This window comes from Sinocyclocheilus grahami, unplaced genomic scaffold (assembly GCF_001515645.1).
Source record: "Sinocyclocheilus grahami isolate Dianchi unplaced genomic scaffold, SAMN03320097.WGS_v1.1 scaffold14.1, whole genome shotgun sequence".
NCBI lineage: Eukaryota > Metazoa > Chordata > Actinopteri > Cypriniformes > Cyprinidae > Sinocyclocheilus > Sinocyclocheilus grahami.
In genome coordinates, this window is record NW_015505193.1 from 2,295,752 (window position 1) to 2,322,801 (window position 27,050).

Below are 27,050 nucleotides of genomic sequence, written 5' to 3' on the forward strand. Positions count from 1 at the left end.
AATGCCGATAAAACATCCCACCACTCTTCTCTCAAACAAATGTGTAAGCATCCAATTACACTGGCCCCTGTTCAACGCATCCCAGTCGAGCGTCAGATGATGCAGTTTCTGATTACACAATTAACCTCTTCCCAATGAACCGCCGGAGCTTCTACGACAATATATCTTCACCCAAACCAAGGCTTTATGCTAATTATTTAGGTGAATTTAAAGAAATCCAGCAGAAAAGTGCTGTGTGGTAAAGTGGCTGAACCTGGACCACCCAAATAGGACAGAGCGATGGGTCCAAGGATGCACGGGCTCTATACTGACCTCCAGAAACAGCAGGCATGCTAATTAAAAAGTTAATGAAGATCATATCAATCTACGTGTATAGCAGGGAACTCTATTCTACAGAGATGAGACCGTTACTGTGCTGTAGTACACAGCAGGAGCAAATAACTGACACAGATATCATCAAAACACCACTCATGTCTGCAAAATTACAACAACTGGACTGGTAATTAGCATAAAGCCTCAGGTTTGGGTCTAGAATCTCTGCTGTAAGAGATAATGTAGAGCACTTATGGAAATACATCTTAAAAGTTGTGGAAATATACATATTCAAGTTGTTCTGCTCTTCAATATTTCATTGAAATATGCTCTTGTGTCGAGTAAAATGTACATGCAATTCATATCGATTTGTGAGCAGTTTGTTTGTTTTTTGGGGGGGGGTTGTTTTTAATGAATCAAACACTCACAAAACAGCATTATTTATTTCATTGCAAATTGATTTGAATATTCTGTAACCACGAATGACTGACATTTAAAGGTGCACTAAGCAACATTTTTCTGGTTTAATCACGATCAGATTTTTTCTAGATCCTGCATTAAATTTATATTTTGACCTTACTATTCAGGGAACAGACACAGTCTTTATAGATTGGACAGCGCAAGTACTTATTTCATTTAAGCGCGTAGAACAAAAGCCATCATGGCAGTTATTTGAGAATTGGCTTACTAGTCATATGGAGCGCAGCGTCCTGGAGATGTTGTCTGACATGAGCTCAGCTCCCACTCTGCTGGGGTGCAGGCCATCAGCGCGAAAAAGCCTAGGACGCTCCCAGAAAAGATTCCAATTATTAACAAAGAGCAGTTTCTGTTCTTTACACCATGACAATAACCATTCATTTAAAGCAAAAAGTCTACTGAACCATTCGTGTCCTCGTCGATAGTTCTCTCTATTTGTTTGAGCAGTTGCTTATGAAATAATTTTGTTATGATCTTCTACAAGACCCAGCGGAGCAGCTCTGTAAACTTCATATTGCAGAGTAAAATCAGAAATCCATCTCTGTTTGTCAGCCTCAAGCGAGAGTTCGACTAGAAAAGCAGGATCCATATTGTTTGGTTGTAATTTTTAGCTTCAGAACATTTTACGTGCAAAGATCTCTGTGTTTATTATCAGGAAATGCGTTACTGGAGCCCAAGCCCAAATTTGTAATGCATGAATTTTAATTTTAGGTGAACAGGTGAGTGCAATTAATACTTCAGCCACAAAACATTAAGAGACAATTATGAGTCGCACAGCACTTCGAAACCCAAGTGCTTACAATCAACAGACACACACACACAAAAAGCTTTCTACATACGTCATCGCATTCGCCATAACATTTTCTGACGCATACTGAGGGCTAAGAGAAATATTAGACTCTAGACTGCAGTTACAGCAGTTTCTGCACACAATAAAACTACTAAAACCGTCAAAGCATCGAACACAAGGCGGAGATTTTGGAACATTAAGGAGGGAAATATTGTGCATATAATAGCTGTTTTGAGCAAATTAGCTTTCAAAACTTGGGGAGCAGTCTGCATTTTTGCTGTTGAACATTTCTGTATTTCCAGCTTTGTGTTTCTGAATGCTTTCTTTTAATAATCACAATTGGAGCTAAAACAGTTTGTTCAGGAAAATGTTGCCCTTGAAACTTTAGACAGCTAAACAAACACCTTCTACAACAATGTTTAAAATGAATAAAAAATTATTGACAGATGTTGGTGCATATAACCTGGATGTTATTGTTCCAAAGATGTGGGGTGTTGATTTAATTTATTTTACTTCAATTATAGTCTACTCTTTTTTTAAAGAAATTAATACATTTATTCAGCAAGGATGGATTTAATTTATCAAAAGTGACAACAAAGACCATTTTACAAAGGTTTCTGTTTAAAATAAAACTTTCTATTCATCAAATGCAATACAACAAAAATATGAAGCAGCATAACTGTTTTCAACATTGATAATTATAAGAAATATTCCTTGAGCAGCAAATCAGCATATTAGAATGATTTCTGAAGGATGATGTGACACTGAAGACTGGAGGAATGATGCTGAAAATCCAGCTTTGATCACAGGAATAAATTACATTTAAAAATATATTCTCATAGAAAACAGTTATTTTCAATTGTAATAATATTTCACAAATATTATTGTATTTTTAATGAAATAAATGCAGCCTTAGTGAGCATAAGAGACTTCTTTCAAAAACATAAAAAAATTGATATAGAGGAAGAGTTTCTTCTGAAAACATATAGTCCATTATGTTAACCATAGCTGCTTGTATTGACACCATGAAAACAGAAATGTTGACAGCTCTGATATTAGTTTTAGAATGGTTTTATAAAATAAGTTCACATGTCATTTGAACTCACTTTGCGGCGTTATGCAAGTCATTTGATGCATTTCAAATTAAACCCACCAGCAGGACAATGAAATTTCCCTTCAATACATTTCTCAGTAATATTCCTCTATTTACAGCAAGACTGATGAGATAGTTTGAAGACGGCTGACCCAGACAACCTAATTCGGTTTCATTTATGCTTTCTAGGTGTACGTTTGTGCAGCAAGTCTTTCATTAACATTCTAGCAAATCAAGTGTAATGTATTTTTAAAGGAGAAGCATAAACTTAAAGCAAAACATTTCACAAAAGAAGTTCAGTGGCTGCAGGATCTTTTCTCTTCGCTGATGTTCACATTTCTTTATAATGTTTGAAGTCTCAGTGTCGTTTTGTAGTGTTTTTGTGGTTTTAAGTGGATGTATATCAGTTCCTCTTAAGTTCAGACAGATGTCTTAGAAGTATACCCACATGTGTAGTTCTTCACATTAACTATCAATATGTTTCACTAACCACAAACAAACACAAAGTCACACATTACTGACTGTCTCCATTTTCAACATTAGATCTATTGCTTTAGGATTTGGTGAAATGTTTTGCTCAAAAATGTATAAAATAAAATAAAACTGCTGTGATATTTTTGGTCTAATGCAATTAAATTCAAGTCAATTAAAGTGAAGTGTCCAAATGCTTTTTGGGACCACTGATACATAATAAATATTCAGTTTGTCTTTGGGGCACTTGTAGTCACTATTGTTAACATTAAAGGAATAGTTCAGTCAAAAAAAATACAATTTGTTGAAAATGTACTCTTCCTCAGATGTAGATGAGTTTGTTTCTTCATCAGAACAGACTGATGTTTTCATCAGCTGTTTGGACTCTCATTCTGACGGCACCCATTCACTGCAGAGGATCCATTGCTGAGCAAGTGATGGAATGTTACATTTCTCCAAATCTAATGAAGATTCAAACTCATCTACATCTTGGATGGCCTGGAGGTGAGTAAAGTTTCAGCAAATGTTTATTTTTGGGTGAACTATTCCTTTAAATGGCTTATAAAGTGACAGTACAGGTGCAGAATCACTATGAATTCTGAGGGAAAGAGAAATCTTTTGTAACATTATAAATGTGTTTACTGTCATTTTGATTAATTTAATGCAACCTTTCTGAATAAAAGTATTAATTTGTATTAATTTCATACACACACACACACACACAGAAGCACACACACTCTATATATTATTATAATTACTATAATGTATTGAAATTTTAATTACTTAAATTATTACAGCGGACTATTAACATTCTTAATTAATATATAAAATAGCTTAAATGAGCAGGAGAATGCTTTGTGGTCCACTCCAAGTGAAGCGAGGAACTGTTTTTGTTATCTGGATTACATTCAATACACACACACCCCTATTACCAAACACAGTGGGCTCCAGTCACTGATGTCAGAGAGACAGACAGGTCAATTATGAAGACGTGACAGCCGCCAGCAAACTCACAATGGGCCGAGGGTGACGTGTATTCAAGGACGAATCTCCCTTCTACATCAGCACACTCCAGCTGTCTGTGTGATTATCCAGAGCCAACTAATACCTGTCACCTGTGATAACCTTTGATTCGCCAGCTTCCACCCTTATAGAAGTAAACAGCGAGCTGTGTTGTTCAGCTCTCGGCCCTTCGTTTAGCATTGCTTGTTTAATTTAAGAGCAGGAATCTGGTGTGAGGAGAAGCTATTTTGCCACCTGGGGAACATAATAGTTCTCAGAGTTTCTCTTTTATAGCTTAGGAAAATGTTTCATATATATAATCAAATAGTAATTACAATTTTTGAATGTTTTTGAAAGAACTTTCTTATGATCACCTAGGCTGCATTTATTTGATCAAAAATACAGTAAAAACAGTAATATTGTGAACTAAAGTGACATGTGGCCAAGTATGGTGACCCATACTCGGAATATGTGCTCCGCATTTAACCCATCCAAAGCGCACACACACAGCAGTGAATGCACACACCGTGAACACACACCCGGAGCAGTGGGCAGCCATTTAAGCTGCGGCGCCCAGGGAGCAGTTGGGGGTTCAGTGCCTTGGTCAAGGGCAGCTATTGAAGGTGGAAGAGAGCACTGTACATTCACTAACCCCACCTACAATCCCTGCCGGTACTAGACTCGAACCTGCAACCTTTGGGTTACGAGTCCAACTCTCTAACCATTAGACTTCTATTTTAATATATTTTAAAATGTAATTTCTTCCTGTGATCAAATCTGAATTTGCAGCATCATTACGCCAGGCTTCAGTGTCACATGATCATTCAGAAATAATTTTTTATATGCTGATATAATTAAAGTTTAAAAAAAACACAATAATGTATTTTGAGATGTAAAGCTTAAAATACTGAAATAAAGCCCCAATTACCTTTTAATATTTATGTATTCATATACTTATTTTATATATGGATAAATATGTATGTTTTATTATTTATTTTTTTATATTTTATTTTGCACATTTGGAGAAATATTGATATATTCACACGTGACATCATATTTACGACAATTAAAAAATGTTACCAGCAATTTTTGAGTGATTTTTTTTTTTTACATTTGTTTTAGTATATATATTATTAAAATCAAAATATTTATCTTAATATTATTTGATCGACCTGAGCTAACATGACATTTATATTTTTGTATTTTTATTAACCAACATTACCAAAGATAAATAAATGTATTGCTCTTAACTAACTTCATTGTACCTTTACTGTTACCAAAAAAAAAAAAATCTAAGCAGCATTTTATTTTAGTTTAGTGCAGGCTTCAATGCATATATTTGTATTAAAATAATAAATACATTCATACATAAAAGTACACCGGAAAACTGTATTAGAAGAAGCAGTTTCTCCAGACAGCTGGATGGAATTGCAGGTTTGATTGCAATTAATTATCAAAACCACAACATATGCCATTGCCCTAGCTGCTATGATGTTTTCAACATGTGGCGCTGATGAAAGACGACTGAAGAAAGACCCAGCAACACCTCACATCAACATGTTGCCTGCAAAAATCATGTCACCACAAATCGCCTACATATGGTACAAATACATCACAGAATTGTCCCTTCCATTAACCTCAGTGTCAATCTCCAGTGCTAAGTGCTCTGTTGGGTTACTCAAAGGAGAAGGCCAACAGTTCGCAGCGACATGTCAGGGTTCCCTCAACAACATAAATGGCCCTTTTAACACATGGCGTCTTTAGCTGCGAATACTGAGAGACTAATGACTCAACTTCACCTGTCAGTGAAACATGTATTTTAAAAGTGAAGTTAGTATAGCCCTGTTTGCCCCTGCTGGTTGATGTCGTATCTACACATACACACAGCCCATACTGACAGTCATTCAAAAGCACTAAATACATGCAAGCATTAAACTATGAATAGCTTGAGCTGGGATACGAGGATTTAAACAATATAAAAGTACACACGCAGGTCGCTCAGGTATTTTGCTTCTCAGACTTTTCTCATAAGACAAAGGCCATACTTTCACATTTATCTCATCTAAAATGTCATATTCTGAGCTACTGGAGTCTTTTTCACACGCAGAATAAAAATCAGTATCACTTAAAAACAAGGTTCCATTTGTTAATATTAGTTAACCACATTCATCTAAATTATCTGAGTCAAAAATATTAACATCAGTGAACCTATATGTATTATACCAACAAAACTAACTTTCATTGGTTAAATCAGGTAGAATTAGATTTTAAAGGTAACATGTGCATGTTACCAACTTTTAACATGAACTAACAATTTTTTTTAATTTTTTTATAAAATACCCCTAAAGCATTTATTAATCTTAGTTAACCACATTCGTATTTAATCTTGATACACTGTGTATCATTAGAAATATTTAGGTCTCTAGTTTCGATATTTGTGCACTATTTTTTGACAAAAAAATAAAATGATTGCAATGACAGTAATTTTATCATTTCTGTCAGGAGCGCAAAATCAACATGTTAAATCAGTAAGTAGTTATTCCTATTTCATATACAATAATGAGGCACATTTGCATGAGCACCGGTTTATTTGTGATCGCAGTAGTTGCACATTTGGGGAAATATTGATATATTCACACAATATCATATATATCATATATATATATATATATATATATATATAACAATTATGAATTGAATCTAATTAATTACACAATGTGCCAATTAATTAATCTTATTCATTGCAAATTAATCACACATCGACATGGGCTGAGAAATTACCTCTGAATAGACATTGCAAAAAGTAGCTTTAGAATTTATTATAATTATTATTATTATTATTATTATTATTATTATTATTATTATTATATTTTAAACAACACAATAACACAACAGTAACTTCTTGTTTATTCAACTGTTGTGTAAAATAATTATCAGATTTGCAATCATGCAGACATTTGGGGGAAAAAAAACAGTACTCTTGCTCGTGTGATATAGCTAAACTATACCATACTATATGATATAAATATAAGACAAAAACCCATATGGACCATTTTTCCTCGCATATAACTGCATTGTCATAGGCTACAACATCACACAGTCATTCATCATCCTGCATTATGTTCGTCAGCAACTGTATGCAATGCAAGATGACATACTGATCTGGGCCAGCATGCATTAAATATGTTAATTTTAACACATTATTTTAACATAATTAATCACACATAATGTATGCATTAAATTGGCAGCCCTAATAGGTAGCCAACCATAACAAATGCATTGCTTATTGTTAGGTAATATTACCTAATGCAACGTTACCTAATGGGACCTTGATTTAAAGTGTTTCAGAAAACCTCCATTTGAGACATTTAAGAGATATAATTTGTGATTTTTCCTTTTTCTTAAAGGTTAAGAGTGTGTGATTAAATCCTGCTTTGTCATGTTGTGCTGCGCTGTTTTCTGGATGTCCTCTCCAGCGGTATGATGTAAGCTTACACTGTCCCTTACAGCATGGTGCTATTACATATCCACCCCTCCGCTGACAGAAAGACAGGGCAATTATCGCTCTGGGGCATGAGTCAGCGAGCTCTAGTGGCCAGAAGGGCAGCTGGGTGACAGGACGGCCCAATCCCATGAGCACAGAGAGGGGTTTTTGTCTGCCATCTCTGGCCTTGTTGATAAAACTGACCCTGCGGTACCACAGCGATGCCTGAACCTCCCTAATCGCTTTAGGGCTGGCCTGAGGCCATGCGAAAAACACAAACAAAGGAAAACATACACACATTACATATGCATCTACAGCTCAGAGCTCACAGATTAATGCATCCATGTCATTCACAAGAAGAAACAACCATTTGCCTGAAAACATGCAATGACAAACATATGTATCTATTGTATGAGTGAGTCTCATGTTGACATGTCCAGGTCACATTTCACCACCAAAAATTTAAAAAACTAATAGTAAAATAAATAAATAAAATAAACAAACAATAATAATACTTATAAATAATTTACCTTTTGGGGTACATTTTTTGAGTCATTAAATATAATACGTACAAAGCCAGCATAAAAGATGACTATGTACTGTATTTTTTATTTATTTTGTTATAGGCACGATTTTATGTTTATATATATATATATATATATATATATATATATATATATATATATATATATATATATATATATATATATATATATACATACATACATACATACACATGGCCTACACACTATGATGCAATAAAGATTGAACAGTGTGTGTGACTGCGGTGAGTACTTACAGTATGGCAAGGTTAAATCACCCATATATCCATTTCCATTTGTCTTCCTGCTCTGTCAAGGTTAAAGCTATTTTATAAAAGGATTGCTCGTGGCCTTTGAGATATTCGCTTAGAATTATTTTTATATCAACTTCTCTTTTTCCCGCTTACTGCCACTTGCATTCGTCATTGCTCTCAACACATTGAGCTCAACTTCCTTGACCACTGCTTTACTCATGGCTGAACTCTTTTCTGGAATAAGCCGATGAGAACGTCCTTGGTTAAGATATTCTCTAGTGTGAAGTCAATTGTGATTGAATTCCATTCATTGTCAATGCAGTTCTGTTCCTCTGCTGTCTTTGTTAGGCCACATCTATTGTTAGTTGAAGCATCACTGACCAAACAAACAAACAAGCTTTCTCATAAGTCATGCATTGGCACACTGCGGTTCAGATGAGATGTTCATGCGCACAATCCTACCTACAAAAACAAGAACAAAAGATGATCATTTTAAACTATATCTGTGGAGGAAGGTCACATAAAATGACAGTTGTTTTGTGTCTGGTTCATGCAGAAATTAGTTTTCTTGTCTATTGAGAAAACTTTCAGGACCTTGGACAGCTCCTCTTTAAATGCAAGCGTCCAGTTTTCTTTGACTGTCTGTAAAAAAATTGTATAGAAGTATAGTATAGAAGCTCTCAACTGATACTCAATAGAAAATAAACCCAATATACTGGCTTTTAAAACATGCTCAACACATTTAAATGTAAGAAAAAAGCATCTGTTGAGAAGCATCTGACAATGTTTTTGTCATAAGTGAGGCTGATTTCAGCTATCGGCAACGTTATAAGGTCTCACATCATCACATCAGTGGGAAACCAAGCACAGACATTAGCTTTAACTCTCTCTTTGAGATTTGAGTTCAAAATTAGCATGTGAAGTTGTGAAGTTATGGATTGTTGAATCAATCTTCGTTCTTTTTAACTGAACTAAATTATGATTATTAAGATTTCATACACTGCAGTTCTCTGAACACGTTTCCAGTTTCTGAATTAAAATTAATTCTATAAAACTGTCTCAAATATTAAATAAATAAATGAATAAATAATATTATTTACCTTTAAAATGTTTGGAATCCTTTTAGAATCATTTAATGTACATTTTGCTGAGAATAGTAATGTAGTTTGAAATGATGATAATAATAATAATAATAATAATAATGTCTTAAACATACCATCAATATTAAAGGGATTGTTCACCCAAAAATGAAATGTGATGTTTATCTGCTTACCCCCAGGGCATCCAAGATGTAGGTGACTTTGTTTCTTCAGTAGAACACATTTGATGATTTTTAACTCCAACCGTTGCAGTCTGTCAGTCGTATAATGCATGGCAATGGTAACAAAATCTATGAGAGTAAAAAAAACATGCACAGACAAATCCAAATGAAACCCTGCGGCTCGTGACGACACATTGATGTCCTAAGACACGAAACGATCAGTTTGTGATATACATACACATATATATATGCTTGAAAACTGCTAAATCTCAATCATACTTAAAACATGCTTAATTTTCTTCATAAAATGTGATTTATTATTTATTCTCTTTGACCCTGGGGTGAATTATAGCCATTTTTGTGAGACTGACCTTTATGCTGTTTACATGACCGCACATACTCATATAGCATGTGACACACATGTACAGAGCGATTACTGCAGCATGACGGCTGCAATTTCCATTTTTCCATTTCCCCATCCCACTGCGCTGCTCACTTCTGTGAGAACGAGCATTTTGAGTAGATGAAGCAGGTCTTTTAAATGGCCTACACACTATGATGCAATAAAGATTGAACAGTGTGTGTGACTGCAGTGAGTACTTACAGTATGGCAAGGTTAAATCACCCATATATCCATTTCCATTTGTCTTCCTGCTCTGTCAAGGTTAAAGCTATTTTATAAAAGGATTGCTCGTGGCCTTTGAGATATTCGCTTAGAATAATTTTTATATCAACTTCTCTTTTTCCCGCTTACTGCCACTTGCATTCGTCATTGCTCTCAACACATTGAGCTCAACTTCCTTGACCACTGCTTTACTCATGGCTGAACTCTTTTCTGGAATAAGCTGATGAGAACGTCCTTGGTTAAGATATTCTCTAGTGTGAAGTCAATTGTGATTGAATTCCATTCATTGTCAATGCAGTTCTGTTCCTCTGCTGTCTTTGTTAGGCCACATCTATTGTTAGTTGAAGCATCACTGACCAAACAAACAAACAAGCTTTCTCATAAGTCATGCATTGGCACACTGCGGTTCAGATGAGATGTTCATGCGCACAATCCTACCTACAAAAACAAGAACAAAAGATGATCATTTTAAACTATATCTGTGGAGGAAGGTCACATAAAATGACAGTTGTTTTGTGTCTGGTTCATGCAGAAATTAGTTTTCTTGTCTATTGAGAAAACTTTCAGGACCTTGGACAGCTCCTCTTTAAATGCAAGCGTCCAGTTTTCTTTGACTGTCTGTAAAAAAATTGTATAGAAGTATAGTATAGAAGCTCTCAACTGATACTCAATAGAAAATAAACCCAATATACTGGCTTTTAAAACATGCTCAACACATTTAAATGTAAGAAAAAAGCATCTGTTGAGAAGCATTTGACAATGTTTTTGTCATAAGTGAGGCTGATTTCAGCTATCGGCAACGTTATAAGGTTCTCACATCAGTTAAATGGTGTGAAACCAAGCACAGACATTAGCTTTAACTCTCTCTTTGAGATTTGAGTTCAAAATTAGTATGTGAAGTTGTTAACTGATGGATTGTTGAATCAATCTTCGTTCTTTTTAACTGAACTAAATTATGATTATTAAGATTTCATACACTGCAGTTCTCTGAACACGTTTCCAGTTTCTGAATTAAAATTAATTCTATAAAACTGTCTCAAATATTAAATAAATAAATGAATAAATAATATTATTTACCTTTAAAATGTTTGGAATCCTTTTAGAATCATTTAATGTACATTTTGCTGAGAATAGTAATGTAGTTTGAAATGATGATAATAATAATAATAATAATAATAATAATAATAATAATGTCTTAAACATACCATCAATATTAAAGGGATTGTTCACCCAAAAATGAAATGTGATGTTTATCTGCTTACCCCCAGGGCATCCAAGATGTAGGTGACTTTGTTTCTTCAGTAGAACACATTTGATGATTTTTAACTCCAACCGTTGCAGTCTGTCAGTCGTATAATGCATGGCAATGGTAACAAAATCTATGAGAGTAAAAAAAACATGCACAGACAAATCCAAATGAAACCCTGCGGCTCGTGACGACACATTGATGTCCTAAGACACGAAACGATCAGTTTGTGCGAGAAACCGAACAGTATTTATATCATTTTTTACCTCTGATCCACCACTATGTCCAACTGTCTTTGAGCGCGCGCACGCCATCCGGTGCGTGAGGTGTGTACGCGCTCTGGCTCTTTTTTTTTTACTTTTTTAAACTTTTCATAGTTTGTAATTAGGTCATAGATTGTAGTCTATGCCTATTTCCACCACCGAATTCAAATAAATAAATAAAAATGTTTTATCTCATAATTCAAACTTGTTTTTCCTTGCAATTCTGAGTTTATTTCTCACCAACTGGATATAAACTCACAATTGTGAGATATAATTAGACTCATCTACTAATGGACAGCGTTGGGAAGGTTACTTTGGAAAGTAATAGGTTACAGATTACAAGTTACCCTATTTAAAATTTAATAAGTAGTGTAACTCTTGCAATACTTTATTAAAGTAATTTAACTGATTACATTTGATTACTTGTTGATTACTTTTAAACATTTCTAACAAATGCTTTCAAATGTTAATCATTTTGAAACATTTAAAGCAGGCAGGGTTAACCTTGCAGTAGTACTCAACACTCATTACTGTCAGACTTTCAGAATCCTTTGAATTTTTTTTTTTTGACTTTTTGAATTAAGAATATAATCATTTATTTTTAAAGCACATCCACCACAAAAGCACCTATTTTACTTTGAGATCATTCTGAAGTTAAATACAGATTTAAAACCATAACAAGAAATAATTTAATAGATATGATACTGTTTTTGAAATCAAATCTTTGCATAGCTATGACAGGAAACACAGGCATCTAACAGTTAATCTTAAATTTTTTTTAAAAAGCATATTCGTAAACCCAAATAGGAAATAAAACAGTTATCATTTAACGTGTCCTAAACTCCTGAAACATTGGTGTCTCATATTTTAGAGCAGTCAATGAAATTTAAGAAATAAATCAATTAAATATGTGGGTGTGTGTGAAAATATTCAGATGTAACTGTAACTGTAAATTAATTACACATTTTTCCCAGTAACTGTAACTAATTACAGTTACATTTATTTTGTAATTAAATTACGTAATTCCGTTACATGTAACTATACTCCCCAACACTGCTAATGGATAATGGGTTGAGAAGATCATGAGATATAAACTCACAATTCTAAGAAAGGTCCAATTTGTGAGATATAAACAGGACTGTGTGAAATAAACCCGGAGTTCTGATTAAAAGAAAAAAAAGTCAGAATTGAGAGTTTATATCACACAATTCTTACTTTTTTCTTAGAATTGTTTGAAAAATAGTCAATTTGATGAAACACCATCTACATCTAGATGCTGTGGTTTGGACACATCCTCAGTGATGAACCCAGGTTCAGAGGGTGTTTCGGGTCTTTGATCATTAGACACCGTCACCTGGGCGACCCAACCGGTGGTGATCTGAGAAGATGCTTTTCTCTAGGCAATGCTATGCAGAAGTTGTTGTCCCAGAGGCAAATCCCAAGCTGAAGTTGCTGTAAAAAGTCTTGTATGAGCACTTGGATCTTCTCTGGGACGTGATATATGGCCACAGCCAGAGCCAAATGACCGACAGATCTCCTCGGTTTTCCTTTGCCTCACGGATCCACTGAGTGAACACTCCTGTGTGTTCTACACAGCCTGGCATCCCTGGAACTCCTCCCTTCTGCACCGTGGTGTCAATATGGGAAATCCTTAGGAGTATTCCATCAGTCGGTGAGCGAGAATCTTGAAAAGTTTTATGTTTAAATGTTCACCAGTTCCCGCCTCATTCTTCCTGATCAACGAACTTTGTTACATGGACAAATCAGGGTTCCGCTGCACTTCTGCCCTAGCAGCTGTTTCTTTATTATTTATTATTTTATTATTTTTATTCTGTGGCAGAAATGCTTCTGTAGGAATCCTTATAACATTTTTTTTCTAATTCAAAGGTTATATTTCTAAAAGCTTGGCACATATTTTTTTAACTAGATTTCTCCTTTTTCTAATTGTATCCTTATTTGTCATTGACTCAGCCTGCTCTACTACAGACTGCTCAGTGTCTGGTAGGTATTATCGCAACAGATGCCATTCCATTTAAAGTCCGCTGTTCCCACGCACCTTCAGCTGAAATAAAGTGAAGATCACAATAGAGTTTGAATTTGGATGGGAAAACACAAGGAGACATTTTATAGAGGTGTTCAAGCCTTAACAACATTAGAATAGCGCCTTGTTTTGGGCATGCTGATATTCAATCGTCCAATTCTTCTGAGGACGAGTAGCTAATGGCGGCATACTTCACTTCCTCCGAAGCGTATGGCTCTAAGATAACGAGTGGAACTGTTCCTAATAACCATGATGCTAAGCCTTTTGGTTGGTTCGCATCATGAGATTGTGCTGAAGATTGAGTTCAGAACAGAACGTAATGGGGATACAGTAGCTCCCTCTTCAAGTCGATTCCTGAGCAGTCATAGCCTAAATATGCTTTGATGGAGTTTAGACTGTAATTAAATCGCTAATCATAATTGTTTCCTGGTTCTGCTGCCCTGTTTCATGGATCTTGGGATATTTATGGGATCATTGTAATTGCCAAACACATGCTGCCACTCGAGGAACTGAAAATTAGCCAATTTTGGCGAGCCGGGGTTGTTTTTTCCTCCTTGTTTGCCTCTGATTAGCTGCCGGCTCCCATAGATTCATGGGAATGGATGACAAATAGATGAAGAGAGGGGTGCTTTTTCCATGAACAAAGCCAGGTATCAGCTTCCTTCATTCTGTCTCACCCAGCAGCTCATTTGCATCTTAATTAGGAATTATAACAAGACACACAATATAAGAAAAATGCACTGATGCTGAATGGCAATATTTTGCACCCACAAAGCACCTGGAGCTGTTTTATTTGAAGGACAGTTCGAGCATCTATCAGGAGTTGAACTAAAAAAATAAATAAAATGAATGAAAAACCTTGGAACAAAAAGCATTCATTAACCACTAAAGGTCAAAGTCAAGCAAAGGCACTTCCATTAGCACACTTACAAGCAAGTCCAGACAAATGCTCCATGGGAAATAAGTATTAACCTTACTGCCAGCCTTGCTGCTTTGAGAAACATGTGCAATCATGTAAGCAATTCAGGCTCGCAAACAAGCGAATTAATGTGGACTTGCAAATACGTTTGGAGCGTGTAAATGAATAGGTTTGTGTTATCTGTCAGGTGTGCGCTTGGGTGTCTTTGCGAGATAGAGTGCGGGCTTCCACCTGTTTTAATTTCAATTTAAGCAGATTACGGCCTGTTTATACATGCCGAGGGGTGTTCATTAACAATGGCTGGCTTAGAGCTTGTAACTGAGCCGTTGCCAGTATCATACCATATGTAAAATAACTAAGCAGAGCAGTTCAACTAATCAAGCTGATGAGTGTAAAGTACTATTACTGAAGAATAACTAGTAGAGGAAAGAAATGCTGTGTTTGGAATAGAATGCTAATGTTGTTGATTTGCATATTACAGAGAAGGCTGTGCAACTTCCCTTTTTGCAAAATGTATACAGTGAAATAGTATGCGATGTAGCAAATATTGCAAACTGTATTGCACTTGACTGTGGTCACTTGACCTTATTATGTTGCAAGTTTACTATGCATTGCATATGTACACATTATTATTGTATACCATATATTATACATTACATACTATTCAAAAGTTTGGGGTCAATATGATATTTTAAAAATAAAAATGTATACTTTTATTCAGCAAGGGTGCATTAAAATGATCAAAAGTGACAGTAAAGATGTTTATAGCTTACAAAAAATATATTTTTTTAAATAATTATTATTATTATTATTTTTTTTACTATTTATTCATCATATAATCCTAAATTAAAATGTATTATGGTTTTAAATTTTTTTTTTAAAAATAGCAGCACAACTGTTTTCAACATTGATAAAAAAAATAAGAAATGTATCTTAAGCAGCAATCAGCATATAAGAATGACTTCTGAGGGATCGTGTGCCACTCAAGACAAGAGTAAATTCAGCGTTGCATCATAGGAATCAATGATATTTTACAATATATTCACATAGAAAACAGTTATTTTAAATTGTAATAATATTCCACAATTTTACTGATTTTACTGTATCATTAATTAAATAAATGCTGCCTTGGTGAGCATAAGAGACTTATTTCAAAAACATTAAACAAGCTTACCAACCCCAAACCTTTGAATGCTATTATATTCTTTGTTGAAATAATAGGGCTGTTTCAATATGGAATATATTATGTATTTTTTAGCCGGCATAAGCTTGTCTGTGTTATATCAGTATTTTTAGTTCTAATATTCCAACCAACAGCTGCATTTTTGACAGACATGATAATGTGTGTGAGGAATGAACTGTTTGATTTTTGGGTATAGTAAAATGTTCTGAAGACATTCCAAATGCTTTTTAAGTAGTTCAAAAAATAAATAACATTACTCAGAGGCTGGCATGCTTTGCTTGTCAAAAATACTACATTCGGTAGTTGCAAATTTGTTGACTTGAAAATCAAGTTTTTGTTTTTTTTGTTTTAACCAGGAGAGGTTCTGATGCAAGTTTTTATAACAAAACTCTTTTATTTAAACTCATAAAAATGCAGATCCTGTTGTAAATAATACTACAGTGCATACTAATACTAAAATCACTTTTTAAAACTGTTGTTCCATTATTACCCCAGATGTTGACTTATACATAGTTTTCCAAAATGTTCTATAACTTTCAAAAGAGTATGAGAGCCACTCAGCATTTAGTGTCTATCTTAACCTGGCCTTATGTGGTCCTGCTCCTGCTCAAACACAGATCAAGGCTGTGGAGACCAGACCTCTCGCTAACTGAGAGAGACAGACAGAACGTGGCAGCCAGAAGGAGCTAACGGAAAGGGTGAAATGTGCAGAGACTCATTAGGAGAAGGTGCCGGAGGGGCAGCAGAGACAGACCACAACTCTTTGTGTGCATTTAAGAGTGCAAATCCTTTGCTTGTGCCAAATTAACCATGAGATGTATTATTGTGTCAGCCTGGGACCCAGACACTCGCTGATCCTAATTTACAGTCCAGGGAATTAAAGAAGGTGACCCAGTTCAACCCTGCAGTGTCAGTCTCACTAATGGTGGCCGACATCCACCTCCAAACTGGACATCCACTCTGTCACAAGGAGATGGAAAGGGAGGCAGAGAAACATGGTAATTTCCGCAGTCACCAAGTTAGTCAGCAAGAATATTTACACATCGCCTAACAAAGACACACTTTCAAAACTTCATCCTAGATGGGAAACACTGAGAGAACAGTAGAATAAAAATACACTGGCACTGAAAAGTTTGGAGTTGGTAAGATTTTTTCGTTTGTTTGAGTGAAGTTTCTTCTGCTCACCAAGGCTGCATTTATTTTATTAAAAATACAGCAAAAACAGTAATATTGTGAAAATGTATTATAATTTAAAATAGATGTTTTCTGTTTAAATATATTGTAAAATATAATTTATTCCTGTAATTCAAAGCGGGAATTAAAGAAGGTGACCCAGTTCAACCCTGCAGTGTCAGTCTCACTAATGGTGGCCGACATCCACCTCCAAACTGGACATCCACTCTGTCACAAGGAGATGGAAAGGGAGGCAGAGAAACGTGGTAATTTCCGCAGTCACCAAGTTAGTCAGCAAGAATATTTACACATCGCCTAACAAAGACACACTTTCAAAACTTCATCCTAGATGGGAAACACTGAGAGAACAGTAGAATAAAAATACACTGGCACTAAAAGTTTGGAGTTGGTAAGATTTTTTCGTTTGTTTGAGTGAAGTTTCTTCTGCTCACCAAGGCTGCATTTATTTTATTAAAAATACAGCAAAAACAGTAATATTTTGAAAATGTATTATAATTTAAAATAGATGTTTTCTGTTTAAATATATTGTAAAATATAATTTATTCCTGTAATTCAAAGCTGAATTTTGAGCATCATTACTCCAGTCTTCAGTATCACATATATAAACTATATGAGACAACCCCATATAAAACATACATGAAATCACCCATAGCAGATCTATACAGGTGGAGCTGGGGAAGGGGAAGGGTTTCTGAAGCGTGCTGCATCTGCTACTGCTAGCACTAACCAAGTATTTGATTGTTTGAGCAGCAAGCTCATTGGCTGCTGATACAAAAGAACCAATAAGCTGCGCCACGTGATAATGATGACATTATGTCAGGTTGAGTTAGACCTATCGGACTGCGCCATCTAGAGTTTCATGACAGAACTTTGTATTGATAGTTTTTTTGAGATTCTATTATAGTTCTTATTAACATTTTGAACAAGTTTTTATTTTTACATCTTCCATTTTCGTTGGGTTTTCTGTCATTTTTAATAGTTTTTATTATATATGTCTAGTATATAACTTTTTGTACATCAACTACATTAAAATAAGTATGTTTTCTTTTTTAAAATGTTTTTTAAATTTTGTTAACTATAATAACCCTGAATAAAAGTTAATATAAGTTATTTCATTTCAAATAAATACATAAATACATCAAACCTCAAACATTTGAACGGTAATGTATACTTTTCAATTTAATATGACAAATTCATATTAAATAAATATTGCTTGCTAAAAACATGCAGTCTAATCATAAATGCACCATTTTACTTTGTATATGTGTGTATCCTTTGTGTTTCAGTTTGACATTATTAGCTTAGCACCTGCTAACAACAATGGTAACGTTATGAATATTTAATTAGGTCACTTCCATATTTTTCCTTCTTTCCTTCCTTTCCTTATTTTGTTCCATAAGCTGGACACACCATGATTACTGTTCATTAGTTTGTTACAGCAGCAAAGCCAATCTTTTCAGCCATATTGGGAAGTAACTAGTTACATGTAGCAGAATTACGTCATTTAATTACAAAATAAATCTAACTGTAATCTGTTTAATTACAGTTACTTATGAAAATGTTAACAACAAAGTGGGTTACAAATGAATATTTTCACACACATACCTGTACATATTTGATTGACTTCTTTCACATTGCACTGACTGCTCTGAAATAGGAGACACCAATTTTTTAGGGCAAAAAAGGACATCGAATAAGACACATGCTATGTATATGCTTTATTTTTTAAGATTAACTGTTTTTTCCGAAGCATTAGATGCCAGTGTTTCCTGTCATAGCTATGCAAAGATTTGATTTCAAAAACAGTATCTATTAAACTGTCTTATTAAACTATCTTATGATTTTAAATCTGTATTTAACCTCAGAACGATCTCAAAAAAAAAAAAAAAAGCTGCTAAAGTCTGATTTTGTGGTGGCTGTACTTTAAAATTATTATTATTATTATTATTATTATTATTATTTTATAATATGAATTAAAGTGATGAAGGATTCTGAAAGTCTGACAGTAGTGTTGAGTACTTCTGTAAGGTTAACCCTGCCTGCTTTAAATGTTTCAATATGATTAACAGTTGAAAACATTTGTTAGAAATTTTTAAAAAGCAATCAAAAAGAAATCAAATGTAATCAGTTACATTAATAAAGTAATTGAAATAGTTACACTACTTATTACATTTTAAATATGGTAACTTGTAATCTGTAACCTATTACATTTCCAAAGTAACCTTCCCAAAACTGCTTTTCAGTGTCATGAACTGTGAGACCTCGACTGCCCCACCGAAAATCTGCCATTGACATGAGTGCCATGTTAAACAAGTAAGAGGCTTAGCAAACGACCGGCCCAATGGCAATTCTGTATTTGTTATTGAATCTGTTCTGAATCAGAACATGAAATCACTGCATAGTGGCAACAATCTCACTGGCAGCCGTATGTCAGATTTCATAGCTGTTTGAATATCTCCCACTTACTGAGGTTACGTAACGTTCAGATTTTCTATCCTTTTTCTACCTGTCAGAGTTGAGCAAACTAAATGTGGGTTTGAAACTGTTAACTGATAACTCAATTTGAATTGATTGCATACCACTTCTATCTAAAAGTGTTTTTCTGCTAAATATAAGCATGCAAAACGCAGCAGCAAAAATATTCTAAAGAAAATGAAATTAAACAGAACAAACCTTGCCAATTTGTAGCATCATATTGGAAACAAAACCAGCACAAAAAAGGATTTAAAGCTCGACCATTCACATTTACTGATATCCTGTTATGTTTTTGTGCTCTAAAGAACAAAGAAAAATCACTTAAAGGGGACATAACACACACAGTTGCTGCTAATCTCATGCTAATCTGGACTACCTATAGAGTAGTATTGCATCAGTCATTAGTTTTATCAGATTTATAAAAGTTCCTGAGGTGTGCCGTGGACGGAACTGAAGGGTCACGAGCATGCACAGCTTTCGCGTAGTGATTGTCTGCAAGCTGGGACATCAACATAAATAATTCCCTTAATGCTAGGTTCTTCTTTGGGAAGCTGAACAAGGTTATCTTTCCCTCACAACCAAAAACACACTTCTTTGGTGACATTGCTGATTGTGTGGTCAAAAACTAAATGACAAATCCTTCTCGAATAAGTCCTGTGCAGTGCTGCCAAATGAAGCACGTTGATGGGCGTGCTCTTGCTCTCGCTCTGGTTGATGTGTGCAAAGACTTCCCCATAAAAGGAATTCTACCCTGTATGATGTCATACAGGGCCATAGTCTGAATTTTTTTTTTTCAGAAACTTATACAAACACTGAAGGCGTGTATTTGGCATATAAACACTCTTTGGCTATGTTTAACATTAGAATCCAAAGGAAATAAAAAATAAAGGGAAAAAAAAGAGTGAACCGTATTTTGGGTGAACTGTTCTTTTAACCAAACATGAAAATTGGCTGAACATTTACTCACCCTCAGGCTATCCGATATGTAGATGAGTATGAGAACGTATTTAGAGAAATGTAGCATTCCATCACTTGCTCACCAATGGATCCTCTGCAGCGAATGGGTGCCGTCAGAATGAGAGTCCAAACAGCTGATAAAAACATCACAATAATCCACAAGTAATCCACATCAGTCCAGTCCATCAATTAACATATTGAGAAGAGAAAAGCTGCATGTTTGTAAGAAACAAATCCATCATAAATTTTTTTTTTCTTCTGGTTAAATTCCAGAATACATCATAAGGCTTCCTCCAGTTAAAAAGTAATCTTGTCTGAATCAGGAGAGAAATATGCAATGTGGGAAGATTTTGATGTGATAGGACAACAGGGGATGAACTTTTATTTTTACTGGAGGAAGTGTTATTATGGATTATGGACTTGAATTTTGTCCAGAAGTGATGGTTCAGAGTTAAAATGCCTTAATAATGGATTTGTGTCTTACAAACACACAGCTTTTTGCGTCACGAAATGTTAATTGATGGAATGGAGTGGTGTGGATTATTGTGATGTTTTTATCAGATTTTTTGACTCTCATTCTGACGGCACCCATTCACTGAGGATCCTTTTGGTGAGAAAGTGATGTAATGCTACATCTCTTCAAATCTGTTCTGATGAAGAAACACACTCATCTATATATTTGATGACCTGAGGGTGAGTAAATGTTCAGCAAATTTTCGGTTTTGGGTGAACTGTTCACCCAAAAACGTATAAATGAATTACACATAGAATGAGATACATATTCATTCCTAGTCTGCAGCACTGGCAGTCCAGAGTGTGCGAGTAATCCCAGTAAGTTATGGCCTCATGAGATATCTGCATATATTTAGTGTGAGGAGATCTTTGGCAAACAGCGCAGCCTCAGTCGACCCAATCTGATTTATGAGTTTGTTCCAGCTGGCCCATGTGCAACCTTGACTTGCCAGCATATCATTGTTAGTAACCCTCACTGAGAGTAACGCACAGCTTCATGGTGTGAATGTCTTCTAGGAGGAACTGAGGACAGCCTGATGTATATTGTGAAATATAATGGCATAAAGTTTCTCAACACGTCTGACTGCTATGCAATGCCATCAGCCTGCCAGAAAAACAAAGTTGTGTTGAAGTTCCCAGGCTGATAGAACGAGCACTTCCAAGGAAGAACTAGTTACTTGATTTGCCAAAGCGTGCAGGAATCTTGGCTTCAAATCTCTGAAACATATTCAAAAGTTTGGTCTGAGATACTCAGGAGCAAGTAAATGAGATAACCTTGAACATACTTGCATTTTACGCTTTGTTTTTGGGGTTATATCTGATTTATGTGCCCCTGATTTGCTGCTCAAGAAACATTTCTTGTTATTATAAATGTTAACAGTTGTGCTGCTTCATATTTTTGTGGAAAATCTTTTTATTTCAGGATTTTTAATGAATAGAAAGAAAAGCATTTATTTGAAATAGAAATTGTACATTATTTAACATTATAGATGTCTTTACCGTCACTTTGGATCAATTAATTGCATCCTTGACGAATTACAGTATCAATTACATCCTAGCTGAATTACAGTACACGCTGCATCCGCAATCTTGTTGAAAGTCAAAAGTCTCAAAAAGTAAGTACAGTAATGCATGATTAGAATCATTTCAAATCCACAATAAAATTGTTTCTAACTTTCTGTTAGATGTGTTTACTGCTCAAGTTCTGAGAACATTAGCGTTTTTCTTTTCTCTTTTTCTTTTACAAACTGATGATGGTATGTTCAAAATATATTAATGTGACGTCTGAATATGTTCCGAACACAAGTCATCATGCACTAAATGGCTTCTCCAGGACATGTTGTGGAGTCTGCAGAGAGTTCTAGCCATCAAGCTATCAGAGGGGCTGAACTCAGTAGTAAATCTATATTTTTGCTATCATTAATCTTTGTGAACATATTAATGCCGTCAAGATGTAATATAGAAGCGATGAAGCTCTGCGCCCTCTTACACGGCTCCGTTTTTTTCTATTTCAGAGGCCTTTGCATTAGTAGTAAATTCAGGCTGTTTATGTTTAAACACATTTCTCACATTACATCTGAGCTATGATTAATCACCAGTCCTTGAGACATGTTTAAGGTATGTTTGAATTAATTATACTGGTTGTTGTGACAAGTACCTGCTTAAGAGATTCAACATACTGAAGAATTTCTCCATATATTTGAATGGAGAACCTATTTGTCAACGCAATCGTATCTAAAATCTGATGAAGTCCACTTCTAGTAGAGAAAATGGAGAAATGCAAGTCTCAATGTTGTTGAAAATCAAAACCATCAGCAAGCCACAGTTTATTCAAAACATGCATATCAAAGGATGCCATTCATTTTGGTGGAACTACTTTCAGGATGCATTTAACTGATCGAAAGTGACAGTAAATCCATTTAGAATGTTATTTCAAATAAATGCTGTTCTTTTGAACTTTATATTCATCAAATAATCTTCAAAAATTGCTTGTGGTTTCTACAAAAATATGAAGCAGCACAACTGTTTTCAACATTGATATTCATTGAAAATCAGCATATTAGAATGATTGCTGAAGGATCACTGAAGACTGGAGTAATGATGCTGAAAATTCAGCTTTGCATCACAGCAATAAACTACATTTTAAAATATATTCACACAGAAACAACAGTTCCCATTCAGTCAGTCACGTTCAACGTTACGTCAGGCCTTTTTAATCAAATAAATGCAGCCTTAATGATTATAAGAGACTTCTTTCAAAAACATCACAATCCTACAATCCCAAACTTTCGAACAGTACTGAAAATCTGTTACGGGGCAACAGAGACGTGAAGCGAGCGGATCCATTTTTCCAGTAACAAAGCTTTATTTAAAGACATGGTCAAAACAGGCGAGGGTCAGACAATGGCAAACAGGTATATTGAGGGCAAGACACAAGAGTAGTCCAGTGAACGGACGTGGTCGATCTCCGGGGAAACAATGTCCAAACAGAGAAATCCAAAGGGTTAATCCGAAACACAGGCGATGGTCCTGACGAGGGGTAAACAGTATCCGAACAGGGCGAGACGAGAGGGGCAATACAAAGACAGGCAAGATATCCAAAACCATGACTAGACTAAACAGGCAAAACAGACCAAGACCAGAAACTAGGCAAACTCGGGATGGCTCCGTAACGTTGCTATCACAGACTTAGCGATATGTGCAAACAATACTCGGCAGTGAGGAAGAGGAAGTCCATGACTTATGTAGGGTGTTTGATTGGTTGCAGCTGTGTGTGTAATCAGTACAATGGATGATGGGAAATGTAGTCCTGGGTGACATGCAACAGTTTGTGTAGTGTGAGAGTCAATGTAACTGGAAGGCAACATCTGGTGGCGAGCAGACAGAAAACCACGGACCAGATTCGTGACAAAATCTATTAATATTGAATGAAAACAAGTTATTGTGTAGCCTAGTGCTTAACAGTTGAACATTTAAACCATAATCTAAAACATTTTATGAACCTAAATCTGGCCATTATATCTGTCCTTTCAGTACATTTTCATTCTGTTATCATATACTTCAGATAACCACCCATAAATGGTAAGTAAAAACAGAACAAGCTGTGGTTGGTCACTTTACATGTCAGTCAAATGTTGTGTAAATTGGCAGTTCTTATATAAGCTACAAAAGTGGTCGAGACGGGCTCTGCGTGACTAATATGGATCTTTATGCCACATTCAGTGATAGTATAAGAGGATGACATACATCTACACAAGCAAACCACTGTTCTACCATCTTCTTCTGATTAATATATATTTTGCTTGTGTGGCTTTACATTCAAAAATCATGATTTTAGGTGAATAATCCCTCAGGCTTTCCATGTAACTCCTCCACTCTTTCATACCTGATCTCCTCTACGTTTTGCACCTACACACTCTCCTCTGATCTGTTTTTGGTTTTTTCCCAGAGCATCACCAGCATTTCACAGAACCATTAGAGATTGTCCTTGCAGAGAAAAATAAAAAATAAAAATACACAGACATTCATGTGATTGGAAAGCCCTTTTGTATAGAATGGACACACGTTTTCGTGTCATCATGTCTACATGGGAAAGTCATCAAAGTGCTCCCGTGCCTTTAAATAGACCTTTATTTACACAACAATTAATTAGACGCCTCAATCAGCTCTTGCTCACATACTCTGAGAGAAAAACAAGTGTTTTTTATGTCCTTTTTCAGATGGGAACATGATTGAAAGCAGTATTTAGTTTCATAGTCTGCGGGAGTTACACAGCTCTACAAATATGAAGTAATAATAGTACCCGATTGGAAAATGTGACTCAAATCGAGAATTGTTCTCACTTGTAATTGATATTTTGTCTCAATAAAATAAAATAATGTGTAGAATATATCCAATAAAACGTGCTGGAGCATTTTAAACTAAACATTGATATCTTGCAACAGGTTTTTTTTTTTTTTTCCATTGCATACATACAAAACTATTTTAGATTGATCTGCATTTAATTATAAAGAAACTGAACAATGCTTTACAGTTGAGTGGCTTTCACATAATGTTACATTTACATGTATCATTATTAGAATTGATAAAGCATATCTTATACAATTATTAATTCATTTTAATTAACAATTATTAATTAAAATATATAATTTTACATTCATAAAATGAAATGGTTTCACGCCAAACCAAAATTTTCTCACTTTAAAAAAGATTTGAAATTTTTTTGTATTGTTTTACAAAATTGTAAAGGTAAAAAGGCAATTAGAGCCTACAATATGCTGAGCAAGAATGATATTTTTGCGGAACTGTCACCATTCTCCCTTTGTGAACTTAAAAGGTTAATGTTAAAAGGTTAAAGATTTGTTGAAATAAAACCACAAATAAACGACAGTAAAAATTACACTTGCCATAGCTTTAAACACCACTAATTATCTAGTAGAAGAAGGGAACAAGATATCACCCAGTCTGGGTAAATGGAGTAAGAGCAGCATTTCCATCATCCTGAGCTATCCTGCCTGCTCTTGCGATTCTGTTCCAGGAAATGTTGAGCTGCCGCTCCAGAAGTGCTCCAAGATTCTCTCATAAATGAGAGGCCAGCCCTCAGCGGAAAGGCTTGACTAGATAAAACTTCAATAATAAATCACTGCTTATGCACTTTGTTACATTTCTACACCATCGGTTTTGGCAAAGGTCTTTAATTTTTTATTCCAGACTCATTTCCTGGCAGTGCTAACACTTCCAGAGCACCAAGTGTATTCAAGCGTACGCTATGCTTTCTCGCAACATGACGTGTCTGCCATTGTAATGGCTCCCATCCGACTCTAACCATTCCGTCGTATTCTCTGAGATTTGCAACCTGGAGCTTAAAAGCCGTGGACTGAATTTCCACATCTGTGACATCTACCCGTCAATGAGTGAGTACCCTTACGAAAAAGATGTTTATTCAAGTATGGTATTAGTAAACTTATTTTAAACTAAATATAGGAAAGTATACTTTCAGTCTAATTTTTATGTACTTATCAGAAATGTGCTTTATCTACTTCTCAGGAATATACTTAAAATGACATTTAAGTATACTTGACTTACTTACTTAGAAAAAGTCTAAATATATTTGAGCTATAGCTACTTGTGCTCCGGGAATCCATGTTTTCATTGTTATATGGTAGGGGGCGCGATTACACAACTTTTGTACAGAATTTCCAAAACACAAGAGAAGAAGAAACCGAAACAACAGATGCTTCCACATGTAATCTAATACGATCATCAGACATAAAACAGCATCAAAACTGTGTAACGCTATGGAATAAAATGTCGACCCATGAAGAGGTAATGACTGTCAAGCTTTGGGGTGTTGATCGACTCCATCATCTACATTTTGATTATCGTTCTGAATCCAATTCATAGCCTTTTCCAGCTTTTTGTTCAAAATGTTGTTTATTTCTTTGTTTATTTTTATTTTTTTATGGAACTTACCCACATTCAAGTGTTTATAAAAAAGAATGCATGACGCTAGAATAAAATGTTTTTTTGTTTACAAGCAGATACCCTGTTCTTTCTTTTGATGTTTTGTATGTTCAGATATTCATATAACAAAATACATACAAATTAATACCTAAAAAGGGACATAGTAGTATACTTAAAGTATGATGTAAAGTTCACTCAAAGAAACCTTATGAGTATACTTGCGGTATAAAACTACTAAAATAGTAGTTTATACTTCAAAGTGTATTAAAATGCTACAGGTATATCAGTACAAGCATTATCAGACTACCTAAGTTTACTTTTAGTATATTTGCAGAACAAACTAAAAACATAGATGTAAACTAGTTGTGTACTCTCAGTTTACTACTGTTATACTTAAAGTATACTTAAAAATATACTTTTAAATACTAGAAAGTGGGCCAATTTAGTCCCAATGAGTATTGAAATAGTACACTTACAAGTATACT